This window comes from Stegostoma tigrinum, unplaced genomic scaffold (assembly GCF_030684315.1).
Source record: "Stegostoma tigrinum isolate sSteTig4 unplaced genomic scaffold, sSteTig4.hap1 scaffold_159, whole genome shotgun sequence".
Classification (NCBI taxonomy): Eukaryota; Metazoa; Chordata; class Chondrichthyes; order Orectolobiformes; family Stegostomatidae; genus Stegostoma; species Stegostoma tigrinum.
This window is the reverse complement of record NW_026728100.1, coordinates 332,501-357,961: the sequence shown is the minus strand read 5'-3', so window position 1 is coordinate 357,961 and position 25,461 is coordinate 332,501. Positions and strand designations below refer to the sequence as shown.

The following is a 25,461-nucleotide window of genomic DNA, read 5'->3' as shown; positions in this document are numbered from 1 at the left end:
CACTGCTTCCATTTCCATCAGTCATTGCATCCCATTACCCTCAGTCCCAGCATACCATTTCCCACAGACACTGCATTTCATTTCCCTAAGACACTGCATCTCATTTCCACCAGTCACTGCATCCCATTTCATTCCCCACTGCATCTCATTTCACGCAGTCACTGCATCGCATTTCACTCAGTCACTGCATCCCATTTCACTCAGTCACTGCATCCCATTCCACTCAGTCACTGCATCCCATTCCACTCAGTCACTGCATCCCATTCCACTCAGTCACTGCATCCCATTTCACTCAGTCAGTGCATCACATTTCCCTCAGTCACTGCATCCTATTTCCTCAGTCAATGCATCCTATTTCCTCAGTCAATGCATCTCCTTTCGACAGTCACGGCAATTCCATTTCACTCAGTCACTGCGTCCCATTTCACACAGCCACTGCGTCCCATTTCACTCAGTCACTGCGTCCCATTTCACTCAGTCACTGCGTCCCATTTCCATCAGTCACTGCATCCCATTTCCCACTGTCACTGCATCCCATTTCCCACTGTCACTGCATCCCATTTCCCTCAGTCACTGCATCCCATTTCCCTCAGTCACTGTACTCCAAGCCCGCTCGGGCACTGCATCCCTATTAACTCAGTCACTCCTTCCCAGGACCTCAGTCACTGCATCCCATGTCCCACAGTAACTGCATCCCATTTCCATCAGGCACTGCAGCTCATGTCACTCTGTCACTGCATTCAATTTCCATCAGTCACTGCATCTCATTTCACTCATTAACTGCATCCCATTTCAATCAGACACTGCATCCCAGTTCACTCAGTCACTGCATCCAATTTCCCTCAGTCACTGCATCCCATTTCCATCAGTCACTGGTTCCCGTATCTCACAGACGCTGCATTCAATTTCCGACACTCACGGTATCCCATTTCCCACTGCATCTCATTTCAATCAGTGATTGCATCCTACTTCCCACAAATACTGCATCCCATTTCGCTCAGTCACTGCATCCCTATTAACTCAGTCACTCCTTCCCAGTACCTCAGTCACTGCATCGCATTTCACTCAGTCACTGCATCCCATTTCACTCAGTCACGCATCCATTTCCATCAGTCACTGCATCCCATTACCCTCAGTCGCAGCATCCCATTTCGCACAGACACTGCATTTCCTTTCCCTTCGTCACTGCATCTCATTTCCACCAGTCACTGCATCCCATTTCACTCCGCACTGCATCCCATTTCACTCAGCCACTGCATCCCAGTTCACATCGTCACCGCATCCCAGTTCACACAGTCACCGCATCCCAGTTCACACAGTCACCGCATCCCAGTTCCGTCAGTCATTGCATCCCAGTTCCATCAGTCACTGTATCCGATTTCTATCAGTCACTGCGCGCATTTCACTCAGTCACTGCATCTCATTTCACTCATTCACTGCATCCCATTTCACGCAGTCACTGCATCCCATTTCACTCAGTCACTGCATCCCATTTCACTCAGTCACTGCACCCCAAGCCCGCTCGGGCACTGCATCCCTATAAACTCAGTCACTCCTTCCCAGTACCTCAGTCACTGCATCGCATTTCACTCAGTCACTGCATCCCATTTCACTCAGTCACGGCATCCATTTCCATCAGTCAGTACATCCCATTACCCTCAGTCACTGCATCCCATTACCCTCAGTCGTAGCATCCCATTTCCCACAGACACTGCATTTCCTTTCCCTTAGTCATTGCATCTCATTTCCAGCAGTCACTGCATCCCATTTCACGCCCCACTGCATCCCATTTCACTCAGCCACTGCATCCCATTTCACTCAGCCACTGCATCCCAGTTCACATAGTCACCGCATCCCAGTTCACACAGTCACCACATCCCAGTTCACAAAGACACCGCATCCCATTTCCGTCAGTCACTGCATCCCAGTTCCATCAATCACTGTATCCGATTTCTATCAGTCACTGCGCGCATTTCACTCAGTCACTGCATCTCATTTCACTCATTCACTGCATCCCATTTCACGCAGTCACTGCATCGCATTTCACTCAGTCACTGCATCGCATTTCACTCAGTCACTGCATCGCATTTCACTCAGTCACTGCATCCCAGTTCATTCAGTCAGTGCGTCACATTTCACTCAGGCACTGTATCCCATTTCCCTAAGTCACTGCACCCCAAGCCCGCTCGGGCACTGCATCCCTATTCACTCAGTCACTCCTACCCAGTACCTCCGTCACTGCATCCCATTTCACTCAGTCACTGCTTCCATTTCCATCAGTCATTGCATCCCATTACCCTCAATCCCAGCATACCATTTCCCACAGACACTGCATTTCATTTCCCTAAGACACTGCATCTCATTTCAACCAGTCACTGCATCCCATTTCATTCCCCACTGCATCTCATTTCACGCAGTCACTGCATCGCATTTCACTCAGTCACTGCATCCCATTCCACTCAGTCACTGCATCCCATTCCACTCAGTCACTGCATCCCATTCCACTCAGTCACTGCATCCCATTTCACTCAGTCAGTGCATCACATTTCCCTCAGTCACTGCATCCTATTTCCTCAGTCAATGCATCTCCTTTCGACAGTCATGGCAATTCCATTTCACTCAGTCACTGCGTCCCATTTCACTCACCCACTGCGTCCCATTTCACTCAGTCACTGCGTCCCATTTCCATCAGTCACTGCATCCCATTTCCCACTGTCACTGCATCTCATTTCCCACTGTCACTGCATCCCATTTCCCTCAGTCACTGCATCCCATTTCCCTCAGTCACTGCATCCCATTTTCCTCAGTCACTGCATCCCATTTCCCTCAGTCACTGCATCCCATTTCACTCAGTCACTGCATCCCATTTCACTCAGTCACTGCATCACATTACCCTCAGTCACTGCATCCCATTATCCTCAGTCACTGCATCCCATTGTCCTCAGTCACTGCATCCCATTTCACTCAGTCACTGCATCCCATTTCACTCAGTCACTGCATCCCATTTCACTCAGTCACTGCATCCCATTAACTTCAGTCGCAGGATCCCATTTCAAACAGACACTGCATCTCATTTCCCTCAGTCACTGCATCCCATTTCCCTCAGTCACTGCATCCCATTTCCCTCAGTCACTGCATCCCATTTCCCTCAGTCACTGCATCCCATTTCACTCAGTGACTGAGTCACATTTCACTCAGTCACTGCATCCCATTTCAAGCAGTCACTGCATCCCATTTCATTCAGCCTCTGCATCACATTTAACTCAGTCACTGCATCCCATTTCCCTCAGTCACTGCATCCCACTTCACTCAATCACTGCAGGCCATTTAACTCATTGACTGCATCCTATTTCACTCTGACGCTGCGTCCCGTTTCCCTCAGTAACTGCATCCCATTACCGTCCGTCACTCCATCCAATTTCTGTCAGTCACTGCATCCCATTTTGATCAGTCACTGCATCCCATTACACTCAGTCACTGCATCCATTTGACACAGTCACTGCGTCCCATTTCCCTCAGTCACTGCATCCCATTTCCACCAATGACTGCATCCCATTTCACTCAGCCACTGCATCCCATTTCACTCAGTCATTGCATCCCAATTCTCTCAGTCACTACATCCCATGTCCGTGTGTCAGTGCATCCCATGTCCCTCAGTCACTGCATCACATGTCCCTCAGACACTGCATCTCATTTCACTCAGTCACTGCATCCCATTTCCCTCAGTCACTGCATCCCTTGTCCCTCAGTCACTGCATCCCATGTCGCTCAGTCACTGCATCCCATTTCACTCAGTCACTGCATCCCATTGCACTCAGTCACTGCATCCCATTTGAAGCAGTCACTGCATCCCATTTCACGCAGTCGCTGCAACGCATTTCACGCAGTCACTGCAACGCATTTCACGCAGTCACTGCACCGCATTTCACGCAGTCACTGCACCGCATTTCACGCAGACACTGCACCGCATTTCACGCAGACACTGCATCCCATTTCACTCAATCACTGCATCTCCTTCACCACAGTCACTGCATCCCATTTCCCTCAGTCACTGCAGCCCATTTCACTCAGTCACTGCATCGCATTTCACTCAGTCACTGCATCCCATTGTCCTCAGTCACTGCATCCCATTGCCCTCAGTCACTGCATCCCATTGCCCTCAGTCACTGCATCCCATTGCCCTCAGTCACTGCATCCCATTGCCCTCAGTCACTGCATCCCATTGCCCTCAGTCACTGCATCCCATTGCCCTCAGTCACTGCATCCCATTGCCCTCAGTCACTGCATCCCATTTCCCTCAGTCACTGCATCCCATTTCCTCAGTCAATGCATCTCCTTTCCACAGTCATGGCAATCCCATTTCACTCAGTCACTGCATCCCAGTTCAGTCAGTCACTGCATCCCATTTCACTCAGTCACTGCGTCCCATTTCACGCAGTCACTGCATCCCATTTGAGGCGGTCACTGCTTCGCATTTCACTCAGTCACTGCATCCCATTTCACTCAATCACTGCATCTCCTTCACCACAGTCACTGCATCCCATTTCCCTCAGTCACTGCACCTCATTTCACTCAGTCACTGCATCCCATTTCACTCAATCACTGCATCTCCTTCACCACAGTCACTGCATCCCATTTCCAACAGTCACTGCAGCCCATTTCACTCAGTCACTGCATCGCATTTCACTCAGTCACTGCATCGCATTTCACTCAGTCACTGCATCCCATGTCCCACAGTCACTGCATCCCATTTCCATCAGTCACTGTTTCCTGTATCTCTCAGACGCTGTATTCAAATTCCAAAACTCACTGCATCCCATTCCCCTCAGTCACTGCATCCCATTACCCTGAGTCACAGTATGCCATTTCCCACAGTCACTGCATCTTCTTTCCCTCAGTCACTGCATCCCATTTCCATCAGTCACTGCATCCCATCTCCCTCAGTCACTGCATCCCATCTCCCTCAGTCACTGCACCCCATGTCCCTCAGTCACTGCACCCCATGTCCCTCAGTCACTGCACCCCATGTCCCTCAGTCACTGCATCCCATGTCCCTCAGTCACTGCATCCCATGTCCCTCAGTCACTGCATCCCATTGCCCTCAGTCGCTGCATCCCATTGCCCTCAGTCGCTGCATCCCACTTCACTCAGTCACTGCATCCCATTTCACTCAGTCACTGCATCGCATTTCACTCAGTCAGTGCATCGCATTTCACTCAGTCACTGCATCCCATGTCCCACAGTCACTGCATCCCATTTCCATCAGTCACTGTTTCCTGTATCTCTCAGACGCTGTATTCAAATTCCAAAACTCACTGCATCCCATTCCCCTCAGTCACTGCATCCCATTACCCTGAGTCACAGTATGCCATTTCCCACAGTCACTGCATCTTCTTTCCCTCAGTCACTGCATCCCATTTCCATCAGTCACTGCATCCCATCTCCCTCAGTCACTGCATCCCATCTCCCTCAGTCACTGCACCCCATGTCCCTCAGTCACTGCACCCCATGTCCCTCAGTCACTGCACCCCATGTCCCTCAGTCACTGCATCCCATGTCCCTCAGTCACTGCATCCCATGTCCCTCAGTCACTGCATCCCATTGCCCTCAGTCGCTGCATCCCATTGCCCTCAGTCGCTGCATCCCATTGCCCTCAGTCGCTGCATCCCACTTCACTCAGTCACTGCATCCCATTTCACTCATCTGGATAGTACTCACTTATTACCATCCCACCTACCTTCCCCAGCACCTCCTCCCCCTCCACGCTATTTGTTTCTGAGCTCCCTTCCACCCTCCATTTCTCAGGAAGGGTCCTGATCCAAAACCTCAACTTTCTTGAGCCTCTGATGCTGCCTGCCCTGCTGTGTTCCTCCAGCTCCACAATGTGTTATCTCAGACACCAACATTGGCAGGTCTTACCATCTGGATAACTCATTCTCACCTTGCAACAAGTGATTTCTCGTCATTTTCTTTTCAGATTACGCATGTACATGTATATACATAAATATACATATAACACTTTTATGCCTGAACCACTAACCTAGAGGATATTTTAAAAGAGTCTCTTCATATCTGCATGCAAGAAAAATCATCAAGGTCATGACTTTCATTTTAGGAATAACTCGAACATTCAAAGTACTCACAGTCAGTGTCCCATTTCCTTGACCAGTCAATTTGATGTGAATCTTTCTTCCAAGTGGAAACTATAACAGCAATTATATTTGACAATCAAACTCTTCATTGCATCACCAATATTTCCTTGTCTGTTTGAAACGTAAGATAATGAAATCATCATGGACAGATTGGCCAACAATGTAATTTAATGTGTGTTATGGCAACTCAAAATCACAACCATTGAAGTGATCTTTAAAAAGCTGTTGTCATACAACAGAGCACTTTTTGAGGTGCAGTGATGAACATACTTCCTGAGATGCAAAAATATATGCCCAATTAATTCCAAAGAATAACTTGACAATTAAAAAGAAGCGAAAAATCTCTTTACATTGCGATGCTTGTCAGATTGCTATTAGTCAATGGAAATCGTTCAGAACAATTATTTATTCCCAGATGAAAAGGAAGTGTATACATTTCATTTTCACATTTCATTCAAGAGAGAAAAAAAACACCCTTATGAATGCATTGTCAAACAAGAAGACTCACTAAAAAAGTTACTTGGCCCATTGAATTTCCTCCATCATTCTGTGAGGTCATTGTTGATCTCATTGCATTTATCATGATACAACATTTCTACTAAACCCTCCTTGTAGCTAATACATTCCAACCCAAGTAACATCCTGGTAAATCTCTGTTTCTCTGTCATGCCTTGTCTTTCGAAATATTTTTGAGTCATCTACAAATTTTGCCACAGCACATGCACCTCTTTCCTCCAAGTTATTAATAAACAAGCACAAGAGCTGTGGTTCCTTCAGCGCGACCTCATTTCTTACTGACAAGCCAACCCTGGCATCTCTGTCCATTTGTATCAGACAGAATGGGAACTGAAGATGCTTCAGAATCCAAGGTAACAAAGTGTGGAGCTGGATGAACACAGTAGGATGAACACACAGAAGTAGAAGGGTCTCGGCACAAAACGTCAGCTTTTGTGCTCCTGAGATGCTGCTTGGCCTGCTCTGCTCATCCAGTTCCACACTTTCTTATCTCTGTCCATTTGCCTGTTCTTTCTATCGGACATGAATCATTGGATATTTCGTTCCTAACACTTACCCCTAACAACCTTGTTTCTGTGATACCCAGAGTGATGTATCTGTCAATTTCAATGCGCACCACAAACTCATTCACTTAGTTTCATACACTCCCTGCATTAAATACAACATCTTCAGTCTGGCATTTACAGCCACCCTTCTTATCTGCTGCACCTGAAGTGAGAGTCATGAACATTTCCAAACTTTTTGTCCTATTACTTGCTCTGGAAACTTTGCTGAGGACTTACCAGCTTCTAACTTTTTCCATAATTTTCCATGCAACTGCGCTCACCCACTCCAGGCATTTTATTTTAGCGCCCTACCCCGAGACCTTGCTCTGTATTTTGCCAGGAGACTTGTCCCAATATGATTCTCGTCGAGCCGATACCACCAGAACAACTCCCTCCTTCCCCGTACCGATGCCAATGTCCCATGAATTCAAACACATTTCTGCCATGCCACCATTTGAACAATGCATTTACATCTATAAATTATGCTCACACCGTGCCAAATTGCTCAGATAGTAATCCAGAGATTATTACCATTCTGGTTCTGCTTTCTCACCTCAGCACCTTGGCGCTCATAATCCCTCAGCAGAACCTCTTTCCTCTTTCTTCCATATCAATGGTACCTGTGTGGACCATGACAGCTGGATTTCTACTCCTCCCACTTCAAGTTCCTTTGTAGCCGAGATGGAATATCCTGAACCTGGGCACCAGGCAGGCAACACTACTTTCGAGACTCTCGATCCTCATCACAACCAACAGTGTTCATTCCCCTAACTATACTACCTCTGATTATAACTACATTTCACTTTTTATCTCCTCTGGAATGTCCCCCTGTACCACAGTGCTACAGTCAGTTTACTCATCTTCCCTATACCCTGCACTCTCATCCACACAGGAAGAAAGAATCTCAAACCTGTTAGATAAGATCAAAGGCCAAGGTTCCTTCTGCACTACATCCTGGATCCTTCCACCTGCCCTGTTCTTTGTCACAGTCTCACGTCTCTGGCCACTGACCAAGTTTCAGCTAGTTAATCTAAGGTGTGTGACTGCCTCCTGAGGCACAGCATTCCCCGGTAACTGTCCCCCACATGATTTGTTGATTGGTAAAAACTGAGATTCCAGTTCATCAACCCTGAGCTGGAGTATGGGGTCTGACCACTACCCCGTCACGTAGGTATAAATCATCGTCTGGCCTGGCATCTCCATTTCAATTACTTCGATCTTAATTTGATTTGAAAACATTCTGGTCTTTTAGTTTGTAGCCTGTAAATATTTCTCCGATTTACTTGCAATCTGAAAGCTACCGATAATAGATTCTTAAACCAGAAGCGATCACCAACGAATGAGCCTGGTTCACCCTCCGGGTCCCTGATTCTGGCTTCAATTTACCCTGTCTCAAAAAAAAATGCTTACAAACTATCAGGCAAAAAAAGCAAGCAAATGGCACCTCTTACACTCTGCACTGACTTACCGCGTTGCCACCAAGTTCCCCAAAATATATATTCACTTGGTGCATTTCACTCGAGATGTCATCTCTCCTTCCAGAACGTGCAAAGCATACTGATCCAAAGCAATATACTACCTTCAAAACCTCAGCTCTCAGCTTATTACTTTTGAGTACATTCTCAAATGCTTTCTCCAAGTCCAAACACAACACATTTACTGGTTTTCCTCTATTAATTCTCCTTCCAAAACTTCCTCCAAAAACCCAAACAAATTAGCCAGACATAATTTCTCTTTCAGCAGGCTATGGTGATTCTGTTTGATTAGATTCTGATTTTCCAAATGTTCTGCTATTATTTTCTTCATAGTTGATTGCCACATATTTCCAACAATAGATGCCAGGCTGTTTCGATTGTAGTTATCTTCTTTTTGCCTCTCTCCTTTTTAAATAGGGACGTCACATCGGCATTTTTCCAGCCCTCAGATGCTTCTCTAGAATCTAAACCTTTTTGGGAAATTACAATCAATGCATATAATAAAATGTGAGGCTGGATGAACACAGCAGGCCAAGCAGCATCTCAGGAGCACAAAAGCTGACGTTTCAGGCCTAGACCCTTTTCTCATTATCATTGTTTCTTGATTTAAAAATTAACCTGGCCGTTACAACCTAGCATATGATTAATGGCATTACCTCGAAAATCTTCTTGGCTAAAGTGTTCAATAGATTGCTACAACCTGAAAGAAGTAATTCTTCCCTGAATTAATAGGCAACCAATTTGAAAATGTGGCCTCTGGTCGTAAAATCTTTCACAAATGGGAGTAATCTCTACGGATATACACTATCAAGCCTCTTAAGAATCTTAAATGTCGAAAAAATAAGTTTTTTTCAATCTTATAAACTCCAATGAATGTAGCCCAACTTTCCTAAGCATAGCAATCCCCTCCGCCATTTCCGAAATCAACCCAGTCAACATGAGGTGTACGGCCTCCGCAGCACTCGCTCTGTGGCCGTACATGACTTGTGAGTTACCATCCTGCTGCTACGTCTCTACTTCTATTTACGATGCAGTCCTCCGTCCATCCGAACATACTACCCTTGAACACATGGGCTCTTTTCTTTTGAGACACCTTACGAGCTGTAGCTTATCAAATGCTTTGTTGAAATCTCAATGTCAACTGGTGGTCCTTCATCAGTAATGTTTGTTTCCTTCTCAAAGCACTGTAGCAAGTTTGTCAAGTATTATTTCCCCGTTATGAAAGGATGTTAACTCTGTAGGATGTTATAGCACACTCAGTACCCTGTTATTTCATCTTTCATTGCCGGCATGAACATCTACCCAGGTTGACCTAAATTGGCAACACTTGCTTACTATTTTGTCCAACTATCTTTGTAATAATGGTGTTATGTTCACAATCTTTCAATCCTCTGAGAATTTTCCACAATCTAAGGATTCTTGGAAGATTATCATCAGTGCCTCCATTGTATCTGTAGCTGCATTGTTCAACATGAGAGGATACAACTCATCACACCCCCTGGATATTTTCTCTACTGATTGCAGTCATGTTTGGAATTCTGTGCAGTGACATTCACTTTTAATAGTTTGCTAAATACTACCAGGAACAGAAATTGTGATCCAGCTGCAACTAAGCTAAAGCTTTCAGCACAGACGAAAGTCTTTCAATTCATTATGACCCAAATAACTCCTGAAAAGGGCAATACAATTTGCCTCAGTCAATAAATGTTCTTTCTCCAACATCCTGAGATGCATTATCTGTATTTCTTCAAATTTACCACAGAATCTGTTTCAATCACCCTTTCAGCAATACGCATGACAACAATTCGGCATTCTTCGTCCCCCTGTAGCCTATGTTGCACATGTGCATTGTTAGCTGATTATTTGTTTGTGTGCCTGCTTTTTTGCTCAAATGGATAAAGGTAAGTTCGTGTTCTTTTGTCATCAGAACTCTTGCCTCCTCACTCTCATCTTCCTTGTTTTATCCCTCTGCTGGAATATTTAATTTGTCGACATATCTGAAATATGTTGTCGAATGGATTGGGTTTTGTGCCATTGCATTCCCCAAAGCCCATCTACCCATCCTGTTGCTTGTTCTAACAGTTATTATCTTGCAGAGTGGAAAATGCAGTTTGAAAGCAATGGAACATTATTGATGAACAAGTTGATGCATAAATTGCTGCGATCTTCCAAACTACAAACTCACCTTCAATTCTTTCTCGGTCAGAGCATTATGCCGGCGCACATGAATCGTGTTCTCAATGGGACGTCCAAAACCATGGAATTGAATTTGCATGTTGATTTCTTCTTCCCTCTTCAGAAATGCAATGTCGTATCATGATGAAGCTTCCAAGGCAATGATTGTGTCCTTCAATGAAGGGAAAAGTGACTTTTAGATTCATGGAAATATTTCAGTACTTCCACATGCATGAAATGCAAACATTCTCCCTGCATGCTGACCCAACTCCGCAAGACTAGGGCATGACCCAGTCTCATTTTATCGTATCTTTCTGATTTTACATGCCACGGGATAATCATTGCAGTGTAACAGAAATGTTGATCATGGAAATTTATCAGTGTTTTAATAAATAATGGCAAATTTTCAACATCTTGCAAGTGTATGAAGGCTCAATCTCATGACACCTTGCCTGCTGCACAAAGACATTCTTACACTGCTTTGAGTGTCAGGGCTCAAACAAAACACAATCATTACACAAATGCATCAACACGCTACTTTCAATAGGATCTGGCGCAGGCTTGGAGGGCCGAAGCGCCTGTTCCTGTGCTGTAATTTTCTTTGTTCTTTGACCAGATAAAAAGGAAAAGGGAGGTGTATAACAGTCATCAAGGGAACAAGAGTCCCAGGAGACGCACTAACGTCAACCAGGCCAACATCCCCTGCACTGAGGCACTGACCATCCTCAATCAGCTACAATGGGCTGGACACTTCATCTGTATGACTGACACGAGACTCTCCGCATGTTCTCATCCCAGCTTCAAAAAAGCAGGCGAGACCCAGATGTGCAGAGGAAGCACTCGGTGATAAACTCAAGTCCTCAATGGTGAAGTGCGACATTCCTGCAGACACCTGGGAATCGCCGGTCTCAGACGGCCCAAAGCCTGAAGAGCACCTGGGAAGGCATCAAACACTTTGAGGCTTGCCTTTGGAAGCAGCGGAAGCCATGCAGCCACACCAACACCTCCCTCACCCCTTCCCACGACTGCCTTCTGCCCCGAGTGCAACAGAGCCGACGGCAGCTGCATTGGTCTGTACAGCCGGCGATCAATTCAGCCTGAGAGTGGGAGAGTGTCATCCATATCTGCGAGAAACCACCATGATGATGATGTATAGTGTGCAGGGGCATCTCGTCATAGCAATTCAGAGAACAAATACAGGGCAACAGAACGCTGGTGACCAAGATTAGGATGAGGGAGAATCTCAAAATCTTCTACAAGTGTCTCAGAGGGAAAGAGAAAACCCAGGGAAAACCAGGTCTCATTAGGGATGAAGAGGCAAATGAATGGTTTGAACTGGAGGGCAATGTCAGGTGTTAAACGAGAATTTCACATCAGCTTTTACATGTGAGAAGGAGCACACAATTCTCGGACAGAATTAACAGAGACTGGGGAAATGTTAGGTGTTTTGGTGAATTTAAAATTGGACAAATCCCAGGTTTGGATGACGTGTATGCCACGATGCCCAGGGAGATGAGAGAAAACATTCCACTCGCCCTCATACAGAGATTTCAAAAGTACCAAAGGACTGGAGAACAGGTAACATAGTTCCACTTATCAAAATGCGTGACAAACATAAAGCAGAGTATTACAGACCGGTGAGTATCACATCAGTAGAGAGGAAAATATTGGAGAAAATTCTGAACGGCAGACTTAATTTCCATTTCAAGAAGTGGGGTCTGATCAGCGACTGTCAGCATAGCTTTGTCAGAGGGAGGTCACGCCTCACAAACTTAGATGATTCTTTCAAAGAGGTGACGGAGTGTGCAGATGGGAGTTGATGTAATGAAAATAGATTTCAGCAAAGACTTGGACAGGGTCCCAAATGGGAGCGTGGCAAAGAAGGTAAAGCTCGGGGGGTCCAGGAAAATACAGCAAGTTGAATCCAAAGTTACAGATTGGTCAAATGGGCAGGTCAACAGTAGATGGAATGTTAACCCTGATCAATAAGGCAATTTGGACAAACTAACAAGGCAAGGAATCATTCAAAGAAATGCCAGGACACTAGGAAGATCAGAGGAATGGTGTGATCTTGGGGTGCTTGTCCACAGATTCCTGAACATGGAATGGCAGCTTAAAAGGACAGTTCAGAAAGCACATGGCTCAAGAGCTGTACAGGACTTTGGTTAGGCCCCAGCTGAAGTGCTCAGTGCAGTTCTGGTCTCTCCATTATAGAAAGGAGGTGTTTGCATTTGAGCATGTGTGGAGGACATTCATCAGGATGTTCTGAGGGGGTGAAGCATTTTAACTCGATGGAGAGTCTGGATAAGTTTGCGTTAGCAATAACTGCTAATGCTGGAGTCTGAGATCACACAGTGTGGAGCTGGGGGAACACTGCAGGCCAGGCAGCATCACTGTTGCCGATCTCTGATTAAAGGTCTAGGCCTGAAACATCAGCTTTTGTGCTCCCGAGATGCTGCTTGGCCTGTTGCGTTCAGCCAGCTCCACACTGTTCTCATAGATTCTCCAGCATCTGCAGTTCCCATTGTATCTAGCATCACTGTTTTATCTGGATAAGGTTGGCTTGTTTTCTTTCGAGTAGAGAAGGTTGAAGGAGGTCCTGAAAAAATTGTTTCGATTAATATGGGTAGGGGCGAGGTAAAAAGAAGGTCCATAATGGGGTCGGTCGGGGGGCGGTGGTGGTAGAGGAAGAGATACATACATTTAAGCTAAAAGCTCAGAAGGAATTTCAGGAAAGAAAAGACACCCAGAAGGTGCTGGGGGGTTGGAATTCATTGTCTGGGACTTCAGTTGAGGTGGATAATCTTTTCACATGAAAGAAAAAGGGTTGGTACAGCACTTAAAATGAAATAACATTCAAGGCAACGGGCCTATTGCTAGAACATGAGCCGAATGTCAACTTAGTGTGGCTTCAGTGGTTACAGACACAATGGAATGAAGTGCTTGTTCAATTCTGTACAATTCTCTGATTCTATGATTCTGGAGCAGGGGACAGTGAGTGGACAGCACGGGACAGTTCACCTATCTTCTCTTTTATCCATCTTCTATCTGCCTCCGCACTTCTCCCTATTTTTTACAGAATCCCCTTCTCCTCCCCCATTTTTGAAGAAGGGTCTCGATCTGAAACGTCAGCTTTCTTGCTTCTCTGATGCTGCTCGGCCCGCTGTGTTCATCCAGTTCGACACCTTGCTCTCTCAGATTCTCCAGCATTGGCAAGTTCCTACTATCTCTTGAGGAAACTTACTTGTTTTTGCACCCAAACTGTGGTGAGAATGTGGAACGCACCGACTGTGTGGGTGGTAGAGGCAGAAAGCATGATAACATTTAACAAGTCTGTGATTGGGCATTTGCGATGCCAAGGCAAACAAGGCTCTGGGTCGAGTGCTGGGAAATGTGATGAGAATAGTTCGGGACTTGCATCTTGTGAGGGCACATACAATTTGCTGAAGGGTCTGTTCCATTGCCATGGCACTCTATTATGCTGTCCCTCAATGATCCTGTGACAAGCAAGTGAAGGTTTACAGAAACAGGTACTTTTCAAGGACAATGCCAAAAGGAAAAGTGATGCACAGTCAAAGTGCATGTAAGAATTTAACCAAGGATTAACACCATTGAAGAACTGGTATTTGTGCCAATGCACCAAACCTGCAGATGAAAATGCAGTGTCCAGTTTGATTGCAAACTGCAACAACCACCAGTTAGTAACATGATCAATGGAAATATCTGAATGCCTGCTGTTGTGATCTCAAGCATTTACCTGCATCGAGTGAAATCCACCACCATAGTTCTGTTGCATCGTTGGCCACCTCGCAATCGGTGTTGCATAGTCAACATCGTTCCTTGACAACGCTTGAAGCAAGGCATAAGCAGTGGTTTCCACAGTCATCGCAGAAGCCTATGCTGCTTCAATTGGATATGGCTTCTCGTCCTCCAACAATGGAGGCTTTCCAGTTACCGACATCAGAATCTGTCATTTGAGAAAGGGATTAGCTGAGAATAAAGTTTACATCATATAGATTTTTGTTTGCATTTCACCAACACAAGAATGGTTTTCTGGTCAAGATCCACCATTGTCTCACCACTGATGTCTATAACATTCTCCATACTTCCCGCTCAGTGATGGGTCCTTTTGTTTGGGAAAAATAGGCACCTTCGAATGCAAATGAATCAAGGTGAGCTTTAGTTTCTCATCAGGCTACATGGCAGTTATTACAAGATGTTACGAACAAAAGGTGAAGAGGCAGATGAAACCATTCATCGCATCAGTCTGGATGATCTTCTTGCCCTCATCCTGAGGAGGCATCACAGATCTTTACTTACACGCAATTCAAGTTATTTCATGCAATGACAAGACTGAATGTTCTGGATACTGCAAATGCCATGGCACCTGGCAGCATCCGACAAACTGTATTGGAACAATGTGCCCCAAGGTCAGCACACCAACAGTAAATGTTATCCAGTACATTTTTAAACACTTGCGACACTCACATTTCAGAGAAAGATGACCTATCATGTAATAGTCAGACAAATTGTGCTGACCAATTATGGCCTCAATGTATTCTCAATCATCAGCAAAGTAATGCAACATCTGGATGACAGTGCTGTCAAACAGCTGCACACTAAGGTTCAGTTTACTTTTCGTCATGCCACACTTCTCGTAACCTCATTCAGGAGTTACCACAAATATGATCAGCGATCCTGAGCTTGAAAAGGAAGGAAAGTGCAATCTGTCATTTCCACCAAGCCAACTTCTGATTGAATGTGGTGTGAAGCAGAGGAATAGAAAATTGAGTCAGTGGCATTCATTGGATACCTGCACTGGTTGAAGTCATGTCTTCATTTGAACCAAATTGGAGACATGAATGTTCATTGAATATTGTCCAGGTGTCCAGCAGAATTCATGACTTTTCCAACAGTGAAATCAACAATGAGAAAATACAGTGAGACTTGGACAACGATCAGGCTGGGCCTGATAAACGATAAGTAACATTTGCACCACACAAGTGCTAAGCAGCAATCAGCTCCAACAAGAGAGAATATGACCATATCACAAAATTCCATGTCCTTACCTGAACATCATCCTTACATTTATTTTTAAATGTACAAGTGCTATCCAAGCCATGCAAGGCTATGCGCCAGGTGTTGGAAATGAGGTTAGAAAAATTCACTGCTTCTCTTTGACTGTCACAGAATCCGTGAGCTTAAGAATTTCATTCTCCTGTATTGTGGACTACTGAGGTGCTTGGCTATCCACTTCATCAAGGTTAACACTGATCTAAAACTAAACTGGGTCAGTTATCTAATCAGCAGGAGCCAGGTCCGTGGTACAAACCGCCCTGCTGTGGAACAGGGTCAGGCAAATCCAAGTGAGTGATTGTGGTTGGAGGCTCATTCGTTGGGGGCATGGTGTCTGTCGCCACATTTGAGACAGCAGGGCTGTGTGTTGCTTCCCTGGTGCAAAGGTCAAGGACATCTCTGAGTGGTTGCAACAAATTCTTAAGGGGGAGGGTGAGCAGCCAGAGGCCATTGTCCACATTGGTACCAATGACGTAGGAAGAAAGAGGGATGTGATCCTGTGGACTCTGTACAAGGAGTTAGCAAAGAGGCTGAAAGGCAGGACCTAGAGGGTAATAGTTACTGGGTTACTACCAGAGCCACATGTTCGTGAGCTAAATTATACAAAGATAGGTGAGATGAATGCATGGTTAAGGAGCTGGTACAGGGGCCAGGGTTTCAAGTTCATGGATAACTGGGTCCACTTCTTCGGCAAGGGGTGACCTGTGTAAGAGGAATGGGTTGCACCTGAACTGAACGGGAACAAATATCTTCACACGGAGGTTTGCTAGTGCTACTTAGGATGATTTAAAGGCTGGCAGGCAGCTGGAAACGAGAGCAGCAGGTCAGCAAGTCGATGAATTGATAGCAGGTACATGTTAGGACCAATAAATCAGAAAAGAATGGCAGTCAGACACAGGTACATGAACATGATGGCACAAACAAGCTGACCTATGTTTCTTTCACTGCAAGGAGTATTATAGCTCAGGCAAATGAGCTTAGAGCCTGGATCAGTACATGGGACTCTGATGTTGAGGCCATTACATGGGTTTGGTTGAGACAGAGACCGGACTGGTTGCTCAATGTTCCAGGGTTTCATTGTTTTCGAGAAGATAGAGGGGAAGGTAAAAGAAGGAGGTGCTCTCATAACCTGTGGGAAATGTGACATCTGCACCCAGAAAGGACATTCTGGAGGGCTTGCCCACTGAGGCAATATAGGTAGCATTCAAAAATAAGATAGACACAATCACTCTGATCAGATTAAACTAATAGCCTGCTCCCCTGTTGCCACTGACACACTGAGGAACAAATATGCAGGCAGCTCGTGAAATGATGCACTAACTCAGAGTTGCCACAGTCAGTGAATTTAACCTCCACGGTATTGACTGGGACTCCCTTACAACAAGAGTTTAAATGAGGCCGAATTTGTTAAGTCTATCCAAGAGAGTTTCTTGACACAGTATATGGATAGAAGATGGGCCATGCTGGACTTTGTCCTGGTCAGGTAACTGGTGAGAAGGGTGGGAAAGCATTTTGGAAATAGTGATCACAACTCCTTCAATTTTAAGATTGCTATGAAGAAGGATAAGTCAGGACCTTGGGGGAGAGTAAATTATATCAATTTTAGGTAGGAGCTGGGGAGTGTTAATTGTGGGGAGCTGTCACATTTGCCACATGGGAATTGTTTAAAGGCCTGCTTATGAGTTTAGGATCAGGAAGGAGGAAGGACAAGGATGGCAAGGTAAAAGACCCTTGGATAATTGGGGAGGTTGTGAAGTTAGTCAAATGGGCAAAAAACAGAAATATGTCAGGTTTTGGAAGCTAAAATCGAACAGGGCCGACATAAAGAAAGCAGAAAAAGAAAGGGTGATGAAATGACCTTGGCAAGGAGGGTTAAAGGAAATCCCAAGGCATTCGATGCATACATCAAAAACAAGGGGATAAATAGTGAGAAAGTAGGACCATTCAGGATAAAGGAGGGAACTTGTGTACGGAAGCAGAGGATATGAGCAAGATCCGAAATGAGGACTGTGCATCACTATTCACTCAGGCGAAGGGTGTGGAGGATAGTGGGATTTGTGTGGAGCATGCTCATATGACAACAGCATTTTGAGATCAAGAAAGAGCGTTAAGGTGGATAAGTCCTCAGGACCCAATGGTATCTACTCAAGGATTTTGAGCGAGGTGAGAGAGGAGATTGTCGGGGCATTCAGCAATATCTTTGTATCCTTGGTAGCCACTGGAGGGGTACTGGAGGACCAGCAAGTTGCTAAATGTTCTTCTTCTGTTCAAGAAGGTAAATAGGATCAATCCAGGAAACTATAGACTAGAGAGTCTCTCATCGTTCATTGGGAAGCTATTGGAGAGAATTCTTAGGGATTGTATTTACCTGTATTTGGAACAGCATTGCCCAATTAGGGACAGTCAGCATGGCTTTGTGCAGGGCAGGTCATGTCTAACTAACTTGATTGAATTTTTTGAGGAGGTAACTAATGTGATCATTGAAGGTAGAGTGGTGGATATTGTTGACATGGATGTTAGCAAGGCTTTCAACAAGGTGCTTCACCGTAGGATCATCCAGAAGATTAAGATCCATGGGGTCCGTGGTCACTTATCTGCTTGGATTCACAACTGGCTTGCCCAGAGAAGGCAGAGGGTGGTGGTGGAAACGTGCTTTTTAGGCTGCAGATCCAGGACTATTGTGTTCTGCAGGGATCTGTACGGGGACCTCTGCTGTTGTGGTATATATATAAAATGACTGAGGTGACAAGATAGATGGATGGGTTAGTAAGTTTTTAGACGATAGAATGATTGGTAGAGTGGTAGTGAGGGTAGAAAGTCATAAAAGGATACAGAAGGATACAGATCCGTTGCAGAAATGGCAAGTGAATTTTAATCCATTAAGTGTGAAGTGCTCCACTTTGGGAAATTAAATGTTAAGGAAAAATATACAGTTAATGGCAGGACCCTGAGCAGCATTTGTGTATACAGGGATCTTGGGATTCAGTTCATCGCTCCCCGAAAGGGGCCACACAAGTTGATAGAGTGGCAAAGAAGACGCATGGCATGCTTGCCTTTGTTAGTTCGGGAATCGAGCACAAGAATCAGGATGTCATGTTCCAGCTTTAGAACACTTTGGTTAGGCCTTAAGTATTGCACTCTGAAGAATTGTATCCAATTCTGGTCGTCATGTTACAGGAAGGACGTGGAGGTTTTGAATAGGGTGCAAAAGAGGTTGCCTGGATTTGAGGGCTTGAGCTAGAAAGGAGAGGCTGGAAAGACTCAGACTGTTTTCTCTGTAGTGGCAGAGGTTGAGGGAAGACTTGATAGAGGTTTACAAATTTGTGACATGCATGGACAGATTCTGACTGTAACCCTTCTCCCAGATTTGAAATGTCTAAAACTGGGGGCATGTATTTAAGGTGAGAGCAGGAAAGTTCAAAGGAGATGTCAGAGACAATTCTTATATACAGAGAGTGGTAGGAGTCTGAAAAGCACTGCCGGGGAGGCTGTGGAAGCAGATACAATAGGGCCGTTTAAGACACTTTTATATACGTACATGAATATACAAGGAATGTAGGGATATGAATCAAGGACATTCAGAAGGCTTTAGCTAAATTTGGCATCATGTTTAGCACAACATTGCATGCCAAAGGGCCTGTTCCTCTGCTGAAGTGTTCTTGGATCTATGTTAATCAATGTGACTGGAACCGGAGATCAGAGACAATAGATTCTACAGCAAGTAACTCACTTTGGACTTCTCAACATCTGTCCACTGCCGATAAACTCCAAATCCGGGTGTCAATGAAATACTCTTCACTCAGCTGAACGAGTGCGACTCCGACAACACTATCGATAAACGACAGCAATGCAGTCAAATCATCCCACTGATTGATCCCCCTTCTTACGTAAGGATATAGGAAAACAGGTAGGCCATTCAACCCTTCAAACACTTTCTACCATCCAATGAGATTATAACTTAATTGCGGCCTACCTCCATATTGCCTTTGGTCCATATCCCTCAATACTGTTTTTCCTTTCGGTCGAACTGAAAATTTACAATTAACAATGGATCGAGAATGAACTGTTGTTTGAGATGGGGAGTTACAACGAGACAATGCACCAATTCATCAAACTCCTTCCACAGTACCTGATAATTGTGTGAACCCTACCACCCAAAAATATTTAAACAGCAGCTCCAGAATCTGCATGTTCCCTGTCAAAATCAGCAGAATCCTGGATCTGGAACTGTATGACTGTTACTTCATTTCCACTGAGTAAAAGCAATTCATCTCCTGTCCTCAGTGTTTCATTAATATATTCATACCACGTGCATTGCAGCTATTCAACAGGCCAATTCTCCACAACCTTCTCAACAGCAATTCTGGATGGATAGCAAATGCAGCCCAAGAAAGCAACATCAATGACATGCTCGTGAATTTTAAAAATTATCATGACAATATTTGCGGATTATAACAAATCTCAGACTTCATGACGTCAAAAAATCCATTCTCCCCCTCTCCCCACTGCTTGGATGTGCATTCATGATTGTGATTTACAAAGAACAGCAACTAATTTGAAACAATTCACTTGCAAAAATAGAACAAAAATCTAGTTTTGTGCAAAACCGATGCGAAACAGATAGTCGCGGATCGCGAAGGGGACTGTTGGAGAATGCAGAATATAGACAGATTGGAGAGTTAGGAGGAGAAATGGCAGATGGAGTTCAATCCGGGTAAATGCGAGGTGATGCATTTTGGAAGATCCAATTCAAGAGCGAACTGTACGGGAAATGGAAAAGCCCTGGGGAAAATGGATGCACAGAGAGATCTGGGTGTTCAGGTCCATTGCACCCAGACGGTGGCAACGCAGGTCAATAGAGTGGTCAAGAAGGCATACGGCATGCTTTCATTCATCAGACGGGGTACCAAGTATAACAGTTGGCACGTCATGTTACAGTTTTATGGGACTTGGGTTCACATTTGGAATATGGCGTACAGTTCTGGTCGCCACATTACCAATAGGACGTGAATGCTTTGGAGATGGTGCAGAGGAGGTTCACCAGGATGTTACCTGGTATGGAGGGCACTCGCTCTGAACAGAGGTTGAGTACATTGGGATTATTTACATGAGAAAGACGGAGATTGAAGGGGGGGACCTGATTGATGTCGACAAAATCATGAGAGGTATAGACAGGGTGGATAGCAAGAAGCTTTCTATCTCAGAGTGGGGGGACTCAATTACTAGACGTCACAATTTCAAGGTGAGAGGGGAAAAGTTTAAGGCATATGAGTGGAAAGTTCTTTATGCAGAGAGTCGTGGGTGCCTCAAACGCGTTGTCAACGCAGGCGTTCGAGGCGGCACAATAGCGTCATTTAAGATGTATCTAGACAGAAACATGAATGGGCAGGGAGCAAAGGGAACAGATCCTTGGAAAATAGGCGACAGGTTTACATAAAGGATCTGGAATGGCGCAAGCTTGGAGGGCCAAAGGGCCTGTTCCTGTGCTGTAATTTTCTTTGTTCTTTTCCTCTTTGAAACAGTTTGAAGGCTGGCTATCAGCTAGACAACAGCAGCGATCCCTGGGATTCGTCATTAGAAACATGAAGGAGTTTCCAACATCAATTGGACAGAGAGCATATATGAAGATTCAAGTCACTATTTCATCTACAACTTTCCACTCACACCGGTGAAATGCCCTTTCAGAACTACAGTGCATGTTAGTCCAGAACATGCTGCACTCAAGCCACTTCCATTTTTCCACTTCCTGAACTACAATTTGATCCCTTCATTTCCTGGTTTGTTTGCTTTTATGTTTTTCTAGTCTTGAAGATTTCTACAGTACAAATTTACAGTTGCCCTATTATAGGAAGGATATTTTTAAGCAAGAGTGGGCACAGAAGAAATTTACCAGATCGTTGCTGAGCATGGAAGGTTTCAGTGATAAAGGAAGGTTGGGTCAGCTGGAACTTTTTTCACTGGAGCAAAGGGGGATGAAAGGTGACCTGATCGAGGTTAATAAATAGGACAAGGCTGGAGGGATATGGGCCACGAAGAGGCAGTTGGGACTAGTTTAGTTTGGGATTATGTTGGACCTAAGGGCCCATTTCCACGCTGTACGACTATGACTCTATAAAATAGGCTGACAAGGTCAAGTAACACATACCGTACCAAAACGAGAAAAAAAAGCACAGCATCCCCCTCAAATTACATCTCACCACAGGACAAGTTAAGGCCAGGCTACTACATAGAACAAACATCAACACTGCATCTCAAACCTCCAGTGGAATTGAATAGTTTTGCATTTATCTTGATAAGTCAAACCACATTCTGTTCTCCAACCCTCTGGTACTTCCCTTGTGAGAGGAATTGAAAAACTGGTCAGGGCCACTGAGATTTTCTTTCTGAGGTAACAAGGTGCAGAGCTGGATGAAAACAGCCGGCCAAGCAGCATCAGAGCAACAGGAAGGCTGACGTTTCAGGCCTAGACACTTCTTCAGAAATGGGGGAGGGAGAGGGGGTTCGGAAATAAATAGGGAGAGAGCGGGAGGCGGATAGAAGTTGGATAAAGGAAAAGATAGGTGGACAGGAGACAGACAGGTCAAAGAGGCAGGGATGGAGAGCAGGTGGGAAGTTAGGGAGCAGACAGGGCAGTCCAGATAGGACGAACAGGTCAAGGGGGCGGGAAGAGGTTAGTCGGTAGGAGGTGGGGGTGGGGCTTGAGGTGGCAGGATGGAATAGGTGGGTTGGTTTTGGGTTGCGGGAGCAGGAGGGGAGATTTTGAAGCTTGTGAAGTCCACATTGATACCACTGAGCTGCGGGGTTCCCAAGCGGAATATGAGGCGCTGCTCCTGCAATCTTCAGGTGGCACTGCAGGAGACCCAGGATGGACATGTAATCTGAGTATTGTGAGGGAGATGTGAAACGGTTCGCGACTGGTAGGTGCAGTTCTTTCGTGCATCGGTGACTTGCAAAGGTCCCGAAGCCTCCGCTTGGTTTCCCCGATGTAGATGGGGCCACAATGGGAACAGCGAATACAGAATATCACATTAGCAGATGTGCAGGTGAACATCTGCTTGATGTGGAATTTCTTCTTGGGGCCTGGGATGGGGGTGAGGGGGGAGGTATCGAGGCAGGTGAAGCACTTCCTGCAGTTGCAGGAACAAGTGCCGCGTGTACGGGATGCTGGGGGGGAGTGTGGAGTGCATAAGGGAGTCACCTAAGGGTGGGGAGGGAAAAAATGTCTTTGGTGGTGGGGTCAGAGTGCAGATGGCAGAAGGGGTGAGGGGTGAGTTGTGGGAAATGCGGGTGACCCGCTCGAGGGTGTTTTCGACCACTGCGGGGGGTCGGGGGCGGGGGGGGGGGGGGGGGGGGGGAGTTGCGGTCCTTGAAAACTAAAACTTCTCTTTCAAATCCTCCCACCTCCTACAGACAAAGTGGGTGGCCAGGGTATCCCCATGGGCCCAAGCTATGCCTGCCTCTTTGTAGGTTACATGGAACGATCCCTCTTCCATACCTACACTGGCCCTAAACCCCACCTCTTCCTCCGTTACATTGATGACTGTATCGGCGCCACTAATGTGGTAGCTGCATCCGCTGTTCCCATTGTGGCCTCCTCAACATCAAAGAAACCAAGCGGAGGCTTGGGGACCGCTTTGCACATCACCTATGCTCACTTCACACTAAACAACTCCCCCTCGCAGTCCTCAGATGACATGTCCATGCTGGGCCTCCTGCAGTGCCGCAATGATGCCACCCGAAGGTTGCAGGAAGGGCACTTCATATTCTGCTTGGGAACCCTGCAGCCCAATGCTATCAATGTGGACTTCACAAGCTTCAAAATCACTCCTCCCCACAACTGCATCCCAAAACCAGCCCAGCTCATTCCCGCCTCCCGAACCTGTCTTTTCTCCCTCCTATCCCCTCCTCCCACATCAAGCCCCACCACCATCTCCTATCCTCTTGATCTTTGGCCTTGATCTTTGAGTCCTCATTTTCTACAGATTTAGTACCAGAGGGCTGCAAATGTTGTGCCCTTGTTCAAGAAGGGCAGGAGAGATGACCCAGGTGATTATAGACCAGTGAGCCTTACGTCTGTTGTCGGAAAAGTTTTGGAAAGGTTGAGAAGAGATTTAGGATTTCTAAACATCAAGCAAGCACCAATTTGATTGGAGATCGTCAACATGGATTCGTCAAGGGCAGGTCGTGTCTCACAAACCTCACTGAGTTTTCAGAAGGTGACCATTCATGTGGACGAGGGAAGGGCCGTTGACGTGGTGTACACGGTCTTCAGGAAAGCCTTTGATAAGGTTCCACGTGGTCGGCTATTGGAGCAAATATGGACGCATGGGATTGAGGGACATTTAGCAGTTTGGATGAGAAACTGGCTTTCTGTAAGAAGGCAACTAGTGGTGGTTGATGGAAAATATTCAGCCTGGAGTCAATTCGCTCGTGGTGTGCACAAGGATTTGTTTTGGGACCACTGCTGTTTGTCATTTTTATAAATGATTTGGATGCAGGCACAGGTGGATGGATTACTCAGTTTGCAGGTGACACTGAAGTTGGTGGAGTGGTGGGCAGTGTGGAAGAACGTCGCAGGTTGCAGGGAGACTTGGATAAACGGCAGAATTGGGCTGAAAGGTGGCAAATGGAGTTCAATGTGGATAAATGTGAGGTGATTCACTTTGGGAAGAATAATAGGAAGGCAGAATACTGGGTCAATGCAAAGATTCTGGGCAGTGTGGATGTGCAGAGGGATCTTGGTGTCTATGTACATAGATCCCTGAAAGTTGCCACCCAGGTTGATGGTGCTGTTAAGAGGGCTTACAGTGCGTTAGGTTTCATTGGTAGAGGGAATGAGTTCTGGAGCCAAGATGTCACACTGCAACTGTACAAAATGCTAGTGCGGTCTCATTTTGGAATATTGCGTGCAGTTCTGGTCGCCCCATTACAGGAAGGATGTGGAAGCATTGGAAAAGGTGCAGAGTAGATTTACCAGGATGTTGCCTGGTCTGGAGCAAAGGCCTTATGAAGAAAGGCTGAGGGGCTTGGTCAGTTCTCATTGGAGAGGAGAAGACTAAGAGGGGATTCAAGAAACACATAAAAGATGATCAGAGGATTAGATAGGGTGGACAGTGAGAGTCTTTTTCCGAGGACGATGACATCAGCTGGTTGAGGGGGCATAGCTACAAATTGAGGGGTGATAGATTTAAGACAGCTGTCAGAGGCAGGTTCTTTCCTCAGAGAGTGGTAAGGGCATGGAACGCCCTGCCTGCCAATGTAGTTAAATCAGCCACATTAGGGGCATTTAAACAGTCCTTGGATAAGCATATGGATGATGAAGGGATAGTGTCGGGGGATGGGCTTCGATTAGTTCACAGGTCAGCGCAACATCAAGGATCGAAGGGCCTGTTCTGCACTGTATTGCTCTATGTTCTAACTCCCCACCTGCACTCTTCTTCAGTGGTTCCATCCCCGCCTCTTTGAACTGTCTGTCTCCTCTCCACCTATCTTCGATCCGCCTCCACTTCTCTCCCTATTTAT

At 45.7% G+C, this 25,461-nt stretch overlaps 1 protein-coding gene across 5 annotated transcripts in view; it reads right to left on the bottom strand.

Annotated features, from left to right (window-relative positions):
- The window catches only part of LOC132207796 (complement C5-like), a 186,707-nt gene that overhangs the window by 51,736 nt on the left and 109,510 nt on the right, over positions 1-25,461 (bottom strand). For all 5 annotated transcript variants that reach the window (XR_009443836.1, XR_009443833.1, XR_009443834.1 and 2 more), the window contains 3 exons: positions 14,621-14,830; positions 10,874-11,035; positions 6,144-6,203 (listed from right to left, as the gene is read on the bottom strand). The gene's annotated coding sequence lies outside the window, so the exon portion shown is untranslated. The remainder of the gene's footprint in view (positions 1-6,143; positions 6,204-10,873; positions 11,036-14,620; positions 14,831-25,461) is intronic.